Source organism: Physella acuta, unplaced genomic scaffold (assembly GCF_028476545.2).
Source record: "Physella acuta isolate Inbredline_101_S28 unplaced genomic scaffold, ASM2847654v3 ptg000499l, whole genome shotgun sequence".
Classification (NCBI taxonomy): Eukaryota; Metazoa; Mollusca; class Gastropoda; family Physidae; genus Physella; species Physella acuta.
This window is the reverse complement of record NW_026732018.1, coordinates 72,501-86,009: the sequence shown is the minus strand read 5'-3', so window position 1 is coordinate 86,009 and position 13,509 is coordinate 72,501. Positions and strand designations below refer to the sequence as shown.

The 13,509-nt window shown below is 36.3% G+C and overlaps 1 long non-coding RNA gene across 1 annotated transcript; it reads left to right on the top strand.

The window, feature by feature from the left end:
* Window positions 1–847: 847 nt before the first annotated feature.
* Window positions 848–1,612, top strand: LOC131944589 (uncharacterized). Its single transcript, XR_009387055.1, has 3 exons — window positions 848–943; window positions 1,233–1,290; window positions 1,532–1,612. It is a non-coding gene; the product is annotated as an uncharacterized LOC131944589 (long non-coding RNA).
* The last annotated feature ends 11,897 nt before the right edge of the window (window positions 1,613–13,509 follow it).

The following is a 13,509-nucleotide window of genomic DNA, read 5'->3' as shown; positions in this document are numbered from 1 at the left end:
TAAGCATACACAATAATAATTATCATTAGACCTATAGTAACTAAGACTCGTACTATTTAGTACTACTTTAATACTACCTTTAAACTATTAGGCATAATGAAATAATGATTAATGATTTCAGTGTTTTCCGCACTCAAGGGGAAAGAGGTTGCAGGAAACTTAGAGACTAATCTTTGCCAACATACTGGATTTCTGGTGATGACAATAGCAGCAGATAGTATGCGGCTCAGTTAATACTAAAAACAATTGATTTTAGTAATTAGTGGTAAGCTCTTTTTAAAAATAATATATTATAACATGGTATCGCAAAGGTTCAGGTTGTCCAATAAATGGTAATTAGAGTCAGGTTTAGGACTATAGTTTAATGCTTGGTTAGTAATATGCATCAAGTTGGGAAAGACATAGAAATGGAAATAGAATTTAATGTGTTCATTCGCAAACGTTACTATTTAAATTTTTTTAGGCCTGCTATTTATTGCTGAATAATAAAATCACTATACTTATCCACTATATTATGTTTAAATAAAGTGAGTTTAGATCAGTCGAGTAAATAAATTTAATAGCAAGACATAACTAAAATTTACAATGAATATATATATATATATATATATATATATATATATATATATATATATATATATATATATATATATATAATTTGATTGCTATTTTATAAAAGTATGTAAATCACAGAACAAACATTACTTTGTATTGTGTCTACAACTTAACAAAATTGCTACTACTTTGATGGATTGCACTAAATAAGGGTTAGCTTTAATTTAATAATTTGTGAGATATTCTTGCTAATCTATGTGTAAATTGCTTTTCAGGACTATGAGTGTATGTATGGCCATCCAGATTTCATAACTACAACTGATGTTCAATTACAAGGGATATTAATCAGTCTCCGTGGACTATACACTGTGCCTAGTTTCATCCTCAGGTAACTGTACTCTATAGGCATAACCCATTTTTTAAAGTAATTATTATAGGAAGAGATAGCATTATATGTTATAATAAATATAATGGATTTTAATCCAAAATATTTTATTAATTATTGTCTTTTCTAAAATTCTAATAAATCAGTGAGTTGTACAACATAGAGGGTATTATATTTGAATAATAATTGAAACACATATTGTTATAGAGCTCAAAACTATGTACTTTTCTAATGTAATTAATACACTGAAACAGTTTTATTGAAGCATATTATTTCATATTTTACCACACAGAGACTGATGTGTAAGCTTAAAGTAAAGACATCAAATCAAAGTATCAGCCATCAAGAGGGTAAATATTGATAGTCTACTTCATTAATCTTCAATATGAATGAACACACTTTTAAATCTATAATTAACTTTGCTGATCATGTTTGTTATTTGTTATTCATCATGTTCAGTGCTTTATCTTTTCAAAGTAATTAGTTATAGTAAAGAAATAGTAGAGATAGTAATATAAATTTGTAATGTATTTCTCTTGCTAGTTCCACAAAAGAATATATCAAAATTATTTGTCTTTATTTCATTTACAGAAGAACATTCAAAATCATATTGTGATACACAAGTCAAGCAAGTCTATGACCAGCATTATGATACAGGCCAAGAAAATACTGGATATTTGATTGGAAGGGTGGCACAAAAAAGATGGGTTATCACTAAGGAAACAAGCTCGGAATACAGTTCACTGTTGGGACATCAAGCCAAATGCTTCTAAACTTATTTGAATCATTTTTGCTGTTTATAATAATTAATCCAATTGTCTTATTAAATATATAAATTTAAATATATACACAATTCCTAATATAGAATTTCTAAAAATGTTTTATTATGATATTTAATAAACCGGGAGTGATCTCCCCTAAACTTTCTCGAATATTCTTATATAAAATAACAGGGGATGGGAACTCGGGCTATAGACATGATTTTTAATCCATTTTAAATACTTAAAGTTTTAAAAATAGAATAAAATCTCGTAGACAAATTAATTGCACACCAAGTGAACGCCAAATAAAAAAAGCGCATAATATTATTAGTACTTTTAAAATTTACATTCGTTTTTTGAGAAATCGGAAGTAGCGTAAATTACTACTTCCAGTCAACGGAAATTACTCAAAATTTTACAGAAGGTAGAGAATTAGATGTTTTACTTACATGTGAAAGGTCATTTATCTATCTGAAATAGTACTCAAGTTATAGGCTTTTGAAAAATTTAAAGTAGAAAAAGTACCACTTTCGGTTATCGGAAATCGCTCAAAAGTTGATACGGATCTACGATTTTGATAGAATACTTATATATGAAATTTCATCAACCTAGCTGTAACGGTACTCAAGTTATCGTGTTTACACACGGACACACACACACACAGACATACGGACAAGATTGCTAAATTATGTTTTTCCGTATCAGTGAGGTGTAAAACGTCGAGATTTGTAAAAATCTCGATTTTTTTTTGCACGATTACAATACTTTCTCTATACTACGTATATACGAGAAAGTAAAAATGAAACAAACATGTTCCCAGAACACAGCCACATAATGTCAACATGTTCCCAGAACACAGCCACATAATGTCAACATGTTCCCAGAACACAGCCACATAATGTCAACATGTTCCCAGAACACAGCCACATAATGTCAACATGTTCCCAGAACACACAAAATGGCTACATGTTCCCAGAACACACAAAATGGCAACATTTTCCCAGAACACAGCCAAATAATGTCAACATGTTCCATGAACTCACAAAATGACAACATGTTCCCAGAACACACAAAATGGCAACATGTGCCGAGAACACAAAAAATTACAACATGTGCCGAGAACAATGCCCCTTACAGATGACATGTTCCCAGAACACAGCCCGTAGTTGGCCTGCCATAAAAAGTTAACAATACTTCACTTTTTCCTTAACAATTTTACAAGCAGGTAATAAAGCCATAAATCTTTACTGTGGTGGATATAGCCAATAAATAGGGTAACCTTCACTATATGCAATTTGTAGTTTTCAATGCCTGTGCCATGCATATTATTTAGCCTAGTGTTTTGGGCCTTTCTTCATTTACTCAATAAATTATATAGGCATGAGAATTTTCATTTTAATCTGCAAAAGCTACATTCTGTACATTATTATTTTCAAACTACATCATATATTTTTCTCTTCTCTGATAAAAAATATTCCTCATATTGTTTGTGTCAAGTATTTTATTTGTCTCTATGCAATACTATATTACTATTTTATAATAATTACTTTTATACAAATTCTTTTGAAAACTGTTCTTTATTGATTTGTATCATTTTCTTTATTTCTGAAAAATAAAACTTTGTTTGGGAATCCTTTTTTTTTGTTTCTGTACAAATTAATAAACATAAATACCTACCAGGCTTAATATACAGCAACATTAAACAATTAAGTAGGGCCTATTGTTAGTAATGGTAAATTTTATACTAATTAATGTGATTTCTCCTGGCCACCTTGTTCTGAATACCTTCAACTGTGTCAATGTCGCTACTAACCCCAATAATTAAAACTGAAGCCACTTACTATGAAGTAGAACTTGGGTGTAATCCAGGGGCAAGGTACCAAACATGATGTCCAGTAGAGGGTTAAGAAAGTATCATTATTAAATCACTATTAAACCCCTCCTCGCCTACGCCATTGCTTGTATGCATATGGACGTTATCGGAATTTACTGTATTGCTTATAAGTAGAAAATGCGAAAAAGACACGTTTAACATTACTAGTTTGAAGAATAACATTCATGTTAGCCGAAACAGGTGTATTCTAAAGTTGTTTAAATTCATTTTATTGTTCATTACGATTATGTTGTCGTAAAATATAGGCCTATGTAAAAAAAGCATAACTAAAAAGTGTTTTAACGCATTTTCTTCTTAGAAAAGCCTCACATGCATGATATCATTAACATTACGGCAAATCAAACCCTTGAAGAAGCCCCATCAACCATTCAATTATTACGATGGGCAACAAATAAAACGCCCGCATCAAGGTACAGTCCTTATGCTATCGACATTAGCTCAACCCCGGCAACTAACGTGTCCCAAAACCAAGAATTGAAATCTTGACCCATTATTCTGATTAATTAGTGGTTAAACATCTTTAGGCATCTGAAAACGTTAGTTTTTAATCTATTGTACTCAAAAAGGAATAACATAAAGCTTTATGCCGCCTTAAAAACCCAATCCCATGTTACGCAAGGCGTCGATAGAGAAAGAATAAGGCTTTGAGTCAGAACAGGCAAGGGCTTAGATAACAGCCAAAATACCTAATATGTAGATCTCACAAGTCTAGACGATATATTTGTGCCTCTGTTTTTAGACTTTCAGAACAAATACATGTGATGTGGTCAGTAGGCACATAAAAGTGAAAAGTAGTTTTAATCTAGAGACTTCAAACATTTCTGAAGGACCAAATTTGAACTTGTAGGCCGTGGTGTCAATGCCAAAGTTTAGCGTCGTCCGCAAAGATAAGCTATCGTTATATCATCTCTATGCCCATATTGTGACAGATATTTACAAATGTGTCTAATATAGGACAGAATACATAGCTACTCAACAGAGATAAGCGCAATCACTTGTCCACGACTTAAGAAACCACTGTACTGCAAAACCCACCTAAATGGAAAATGTCTTAGATCTGTGTTTTAATACAAATGTGTACCTCGTCGCGAGTTAGGACCTGTAGGTAGTCTGTTACTATTCTATATCTAAAAACAATAAAAAGTTAACGTGAATTTTACTTGTTCAATTTCTTGGTTAACTGTATTTGTTGCATCTTGTTCAATTTTGTTAATATTGATTAACCTAAAGGGTTCAAATGTAACAAAGAAAATTGTGACTAAGTTTCCGGGTGCGGGTATGCGGACACTAGTTAAAGTAGGCCCTATATATCTATTTATATTTATAGAAATGAAAGTATGTTTATCTGTGGCCCTATATGAATTACTACATCTTTTTCATCGGATCGCCATAAAACTTTGTGAACTGAGTTTTTTCCAGGAATCTATTCGGGGGGGGGGGGGGGGGGGGGGGAAGCAGAGCCCCCCCACCCCCCGAAGAAAGTCTATCGGAATTTATATAGAAAAAAATATATACTTTTAACCATGTCCGCACGCCCCCCCCCCCCGGAAAGATTTCGCCAGGGCGGCGCCCTAGCAGGAAGCAGAGGCGTAGCAACCTATTCCGGCGCCCGGGGCGAACTATCAATGTGGTGCCAACCCTATTCAAACGCTGGCAAAAAGGCGCCCATCCCTACATACACCCCCCCCCATATAAAATAATTGAGGATATCAGTCATGTATAAATCTGTTTTCTTAAATTTTACTGAAGAATGAGGATTTTTTAAAAAATTGTCTACCCCTTTTGGCGCCCCATTCGATCTGGGGTCTCTGACAGGAAGCAATGCAATTTTTCTCCATAAAAATAAAAGCCAGATGCAATTTGACACTGTTCGTACGAGAGTCATAAAATGTTTGGGAGTTGGTGAAAAGGGTTTCGAGAAAGAAAAAAATTCTTAAGTGTGGCACCCTGGGAGGGTTCAATTTGTCCCCTGGCGCCAAGAATGGTGCTACCCCTCTGAGATTCAGTGATAAAACTACACCAGGTTCATCCGCCAGCTCCCCGGCGGTTGAGTGGCCCAAAGCGGCCAAGACCCACCTCGGGCGACACTACGGTTTAGATGAGCTACTATAAATGTTCACTATGTAGAATAATGAGCGCCCACCGGCGCCCTGGCAGTTGGTGACAGCGAGCGCCCCGGGCTCTACCGAGAGTGCCTCTTTAAAGAGCACCCTACAATAGGGACACGGTGGCACACGACATTTTATAATTAAACCGAATTAGGGGCGCCCCTGCGGAAGTATAACCAGTGGCTCCCCGGAGCGCCAAGGAACGCGTCTCTAACACATGGGCGGTCGCCAATGTGTGTTCTACCTCACTATTACAGAGGTTGATTAACGTACACTCAAGGCTTTCATACAGTGAGCCTTGGTGCGTCTAGGCGGCAGTGTGGACGAACCCGCGCCCCAAAAACGAATATGTGGGTTTGTTTGTTTAAGCATTACCAAAGATTTCATTCGTTTATCATTCAAATTTGAGAAGCTAATGCTAATACCCCTGTGGTGGTTTCTGCGAAAAAAAAAATCGATTTGGTGGCGCCCTGGCAGGGTTCCATTTAGCTCCCCGGGTTTTCCCGTGAGTACTATGGTACCTCTGTTCGTTTTAATAATTGCGAAACGCTATGAATATGATGGGCTACTATAATCGCTCACTATACCGAGTGAGGCGCCTTCCTACCTAGGCCCACCTACCTACATACCTAACTCCCTGCCTACGTACCAACCTATCTACTAACCTGCCTGCGCTGCTGCCTGCCTACCTACTTTCCTACCTACCGTTATTCCTGCCAAACTGCGTTCCTTCCACCCCGCCTGTCTACCCACCTCACATCCTACTTACACACACACATACATTTTTGTTGTTACGTAGAACTATTTAGTATAAAGGAGTTTCCTTTTTTTTTGACGTTGTAACTGCCGCTAAAATATTCTTTTTTGTATGTGTGCATAAAATAATGTAGGTTTATTAACAAAAGTAAGTTTTAGTATGTATTTAAGTGTATATAATCATTTTCGTCAAGCCAATGTTTTCATAATCTTAAATTTAAAAACCCATGAAACTCGATAGCCAAAGATTTAGAATGAGAATAATTGCTATTTAACCAGAAACACCTATTCTAATTATTGTAATAATATTTTTTTAAAATAAGTATACACAGAGATAGATTGTTTTCTTATATAATTAATTTAAAAAGTCAACTGTATTTCATAACGAAAATTAACACAAAATACATTAGAATAGAAACTGTCAAGGGAGACTACTCTAATATTTGTATGAATAATAGTTTTTATTTAGAGTTTTTTTTTATTATTAGAAGAAAAGTTAATCATGTAGGTTCTATAAAAGATTACCTTGCATTTAAAAAAAAAAGATATTCGATAGGTTTAGAATGAGAAATAGTCAAAATTATTTATTAAATTCATAAGTTTTTTTTTTAATAATATAGTACAAAGACCTGTTTTAAATATTTTTTAAAAATCTTATTTTAATTAATAAATTATAAATGAAGATCGAGGATCTATATTTTAAAAAAATAGTTTAACTGTCCCTAAACAATTGTATCAATCGCTGAGAAATTAAGAATTAATAATTACGTTTAACGCTTTATTAATTAAACGAGTTGAATTATTTTTGTTTTGATAAACTCTCTCTCTCCCTTTATAACTACTAACGCTTTATCATTGAGTTTCTCGAGAGAAAAATACAGGAGAGCGGTAGTTATCATTGACTCTGTCATTGATAATTTCATTGAGTCTTTCATAGAAAATAGTGTTTGATCGGCTGGAGAGAGAGAGAAAGAGTGAGAGAGATCACTAGGCATTTGCTTGAGTAAACTTTAATAATCAGTATCCAACCAAAGCTGTTTTACATTATTAGTGTGTGACCATGTACTCCACCGCAACGTACTGCACCTTACCGCACCATACCATACCACATCACATTACACCACGCCACACTAACCAAACCAAACCTAAACCAAACCAACCAAACAACACAACACCACACCACACCACATCACATCAAACTAAACCAAACTAAACCAAACTAAACCAAACTAAACCAAACTAAACCAAACTAAACTAAACTAAACCAAACTAAACCAAACTAAACCAAACTAAACCAAACTAAACCAAATTAAACCAAACTAACCAAACTAAACCAAACTAAACCAAACTAAACCAAACTAAACCAAACTAAACCAAACTAAACCAAACCAAACCAAACCAAACTAAACCAAACCAAACCAAACCAAACCAAACCAAACCAAACCAAACTAAACTAAACTAAACTAAACTAAACTAAACTAAACTAAACTAAACTAAACTAAACTAAACTAAACTAAACTAAACTAAACTAAACTAAACTAAACTAAACTAAACTAAACTAAACTAAGCTAAACTAAACTAAACTAAACTAAACTAAACTAAACTAAACTAAACTAAACTAAACTAAACTAAACTAAACTAAACTAAACTAAACTAAACTAAACTAAACTAAACTAAACTAAACTAAACTAAACTAAACTAAGCTAAACTAAACTAAACTAAACTAAACTAAACTAAACTAAACTAAACTAAACCAAACCAAACCAAACCAAACCAAACCAAACCAAACCAAACCAAACCAAACCAAACCAAACCAAACTAAACTAAACTAAACTAAACTAAACTAAACTAAACTAAACTAAACTAAACTAAACTAAACTAAACTAAACTAAACTAAACTAAACTAAACTAAACTAAACTAAACTAAACTAAACTAAACTAAACTAAACTAAACCAAACCAAACCAAACCCCACTACTCCACACTTCACCATACCATACCAAACCACGCTACGTTACGCTACACCACACTTGTAAAAAGAGAAACACCTCCCAGTTTGTTGTGGATCGCATTAACACAATAACACATTGACAGAATTATCCTATTGACACATGTGTAACTGGCTGCATTAACCTATTGACACATGTGTAAATGGCCGATTTAACAAATTTACACATGTGTAGCTGACAGCATTAACACATCAAAGCAAATGGAGGGGGCACTTTGAATTTTCGGGGGGGGGGGGGGGGTGGGAGGCGGTTACTGTTAAAAGTATATATTTTCTATATAAATTCCATTTCGTTCGGGGGGGGGGGCGGTTGACTTACATCGTGGAGGCAAAGCCCCCCCCCCCTCTCTCCGACCCCCAAAGAGATGGTTGGAAGAAACTCTGTTAGCAGCTACGTGAAGATAAGCACCGCACTCAGCTCGGACCTCCATTGAAGCTCGGCTGTTGAGATGACCGGATGTCACTGCCGTTTACGTCACATAATTTAATTTAACGTCAAGCCTTGTATTATTTTCTGGTTTGTGGACAAAGGTAGGGAGAGAGGGGGGATGGGTGGAGAGGAAACGGGAAAGACAATAAAAAACAAGAAGGTGCTCGAAGGTGACTGAGGTACCTACGGCATACAAGGTTGACACAGTGTTAGGCTCCTCAAACGACGTATAACATCAAGATGTCAGCAGCTTTAAGTCGTATCTCCTCCTCAACGAAGCAATATCGAGGACTAGTTCCAAAGCAAATATGTTAAGCAAGTTCCGAGGATGATTGTGGGCCAAAAAAATTCCCGGAATTCCTTCCTGGATTTCCCGGAAAAGCAAAAAAACCTCGAAAAAATGCAGTTTTTGGCCCATATCTCGGCAACCAGACCACTTAGCGACTTGAAATATTTACCAATCGATTTCTGCCATAATTTAGAACAATATTGCCGTAGAAAGTTTTCAAAAATATCCTTTCGTTCGGTCACAAAATTTTTTTTTTAATTGCATAAACACCTACAAACCGATCGTTCTTCTAGCTTGAACGCACCCCAGCATTATATCTATTTTTAGATAACATAAGGAAATTGCGCTTAAATTGTCACTAGACTTTTTATTAACTTGTTTTAATATTATGGTATTGATTAGAATTAGGCAAATACATTTAAAATAAGTTGGTTTTAGTATGAAATAATATGTATCCTTATAAAAACATACACATGCTTCGCACAAAACAGAATAAAGTATTTTAGCTAGGTCTGCTAGGATAATAAAATTACATTATATAGCCTTAATGTAACACTGTCTCTATCCAATTTAGAAGCTAATAACTGTGTCACTCAAGTCAAATGAATGCACACTGACACATTATAAATGCCTTCTGAATTGAATAATTACTATTTAAAATGTTGGGGGGGGGGATGTGCACTTCGGTTGTGGAAAGCATCGAACCACTGCCACTATGGATTCCACAGCACAGTTGTGGTGCTGGGCTTGTCTTTATACGATGTACTCCACATATTCTTAGTGTTATTATCATGTTTAAAGTTTTTTTTTTTCAAGTTAATATTTTTATAAGTTATGAAAATACAATGATTTAATTTTTATGAACCTGGCGAGCCGCATATTGACATCAAAAGAGCCGCATGCGGCTCGTGTGCCTCAGGTTGCCGACCCCTGCCTTAGGGTGAATTTGGGGCCGAGAGTCATGCAGTGAGGAATGTTTGAGTGTGAAGTTTAGATGTCGTCACAGGATGTGTGTAGTGGGCGCGAGGAGTGTTGACACGGGCAGCCGTCCAGTAACCCATTTTTACGGACCTTACTCAACGAGCTAGCAAGGGGTCGGCGTGGTCGAGTCGGTAAAGCTTATAGTTGCTAAACCGAAAAGTCTCTAGTTCGAACCCTCGGGCAGATGAGGCTCGTTAGCTGGGGACAGCCACTCTTCTAGGAGAGACTACTCCAAACAACTGCTGCCTTGTAGTTTGTTCTTGGTTGGACAAAGGCTATGGAAGCAAATCCAAAAAGAAAAGCAGGCTGAAATGGCAAGTATCCTTAATTGTGATGGAGGCGTGGTCGAGTAGGCAAAAGCTCATGGTTGATAAGTTCGGAAAAAGTCTCAAGTTCAAACCCTCTGGCAGATAAGGCTCGATTCCTTCCAACACTAAAAATTAAGAACGAAGAAGAAGAATGAGCAAGTCGGGCCACCTATGCATCGCTCCAATTGTCATCTAGATGGTCCGCACGGCGCAATATTCACATTCACCATCACCCAGATAGGGGGTGCTACTCTAAAAAAGAGGGATGAATCATTTGGTTTTCGCAGGATTGCCAGCACTCATATTAAAATGTTTGTGTCTTCTCGAACCCGGCGTGGGCTATATAAACGCCAGTAGATCTTACCGCCCCACGCCAGTCACCTGTATGGCAGGCCACAAACATTATAAATGCAAAATTTTGAGACCAGTGCAGTGTTTCTTCCAGACTTTTTTCTCCGAGGGGGGGGGGGGAGCACTTGAAATTTTCGCGGGGGGGGGGGGGGGCGGTAGACTTTCTTCGGGGGGGGGGGGGGGGCTTTCCGCCCCCCGAAGAGATGCCTGTAAGAAACTCTGGACCAGTGCCCCTGAATACCAGACACCCGGGTAGCGTGACCACCGCAGATAAAGTTAGCTTTGTACGCCCCCCCCCCCCAGACTGTACGAAATGGAGTTAAGTACTTGGGCCAATGCATCGGTTAACTAGAGACTCATTGTGTCCTTCTTTATTTACTCCCTAGTGTATATTTTTTGTATATTTTATTTGAATGGCTTACAGGTACTGTAAATGGTTTATTTGTTTTATTATATTGTGTGCGAACCTGTGTGCGAACGAGATTCTATTCTATTTAACAAGTTTAAGTAATTAAAAAGGGATAAAAATCATAGCTATATCCTGAGTTGCCATCCCCCGTAGTGCTATATACGAATATTTGAGAAAGTTTAGGGGAGATTACTCCATGTTTATTTAATTGACTAGCTGTTGGTACCCGTTACACGTGAATTATACGTCTATATATTTTGAATGGTATAAAGTTTTTAGAAGAATATTTTATAAAACAGTTATTGGTCAAAACGCAATTTGTTTAACTATAGGTTTAACGATATTAGTGACAATGCAGAGAGATAAATAGCTATAAGTCCAACAGATTTAAAATAACATAGGCTACTAATACTTATTAGAAAAAAATTATATACATAACTAGCCGTCCCGTCCAGGCCCTGCACTGGCATATCTGAAAAACGTATCTGTAAAGGGCCATAACTTGTGTGTTTAGTAATAAGTATTTATCCGGCATTGCCCACCCTAACCACAACCAACCAAAACACACAAAAAAAGCAAACATAACACTAACACAAAACAAACACAAACGAAAACACAAAAACAAACGCAAAAACATACCCAAACACAAACACAAAGAAAACACAAACACTAACGAAAACAAACCCAAACCCAAACCCTAATCTAAACGCAAACACAAGCACAAACGCAGGCCCAAACTCAAACACAAAGAAAACACAAACGCAAATATAAACTCAAAGTGTCATCAGTCTAGCCCGGGGCGCCAAATCGCACCATGACGACGTGCGGCGTAACCGCCCGATTCAACTTAGTAAACGACTATAGTACCCAACTTATTCATAGTCTTTTGAACTTACTTACGCGAACGTAGGTACCATAGCGAACACGGGAAGGCCCGGGGCGCCAAATAGCACTCTGTCGGGGTGCCGGAACACGCCCGGATTTGATTTACTTAAAGATTATACTAATCTTTCTTATCCATAGTCTATCGCACTGTTTAAAACAAGATTATGCAGTATAGCGCTCACATGATAGCCCAGGGCGCCAAATCGAACCGTGCAGGGGCGCCGGCTGACGCACCTGTTTCAATTTAGTGAACAAATATAATACTCCAAGCTTATCAGTAAATGGAAAGAAATAAACATATAGGATTTGTAGGACCTGGCTTATTAAATGTTATTGATTTAAAAAATAATTAGTAAACAGTTTGTTCAGTGTATAGAATAAATAAAAGACAGTATTAAAAAATACCAACGACATTGCACTTAATCAATCCCCGCTAATTATGTAATTATTTTTTTTCTTAACACCAAAACTGTTGCAGACCGGACTACGATGTAGCCGTCCGGTTGCTTAGTCGCCGGCCGAATACGTTGCTGACACTACTCGGGCACTAGCCAATAAGGCCGTCGTTGTCTAAGGGTATTTAATGATTCTACCCGAGTCAGCTACAGTAAATAATCAACGGGACAGGAGACCTTCTTAGTTTATGCTGTTTATTTTATTAATTCGCTGAATGCCTGTTCTGCTGAGCGAGGCTTCCCCTAACCGCTAACGTCGGGAGCGCGTGTGCGAGAGAGAGAGAGAGAGAGAGAGAGAGAGAGAGAGAGACTAACTACCCTGCCTGTATTTATACCCCTGTTCTAACCCCCTAGCTATTCCCACGGGACAATGAGCTCAAAACTTGTGACCTAACAAATTATCCCCCCTGGCGCTAACAACCCTGGCTACTGGTCAGTATAAAGGCTACTATTGTCCTGTCAGAGCGGTCAGTCTCTTTGAACGTGTCACCTACAGTCCATCCCTAATGTGTACCCTGTAATTATATAGTGAATGGATGTTTGTGGAATTCTAACCCAACAAAAACAAAGTAATAAAAAGTAAATTCTTTCTTCCCCCGATTTAATGGGTTTTTAAATGGGAAGTAACTGTGTTTTCCAAATCAAGGGACGTTATGAGAACTAAAGGACCAAATGCAAATACATTTTAGACACATTTTTAGAAATTTTATAAACGTTGATACACTTTAAAAAAAAAAAATTATGTAATGTTTATCATTGAAAATTATTATTCTAATTATATAAAATGAAAATTGTTTTTAAAGACTTTCAAGAGTAGTTTTTTAACTCATAAATTTAGACCATGAGCACTATAATAATCTAACACTTAAATCCATCGAAGTATCCACGACAAATATTTTTCAAACATTTTTTAAACAAACATACAGAATTGAACT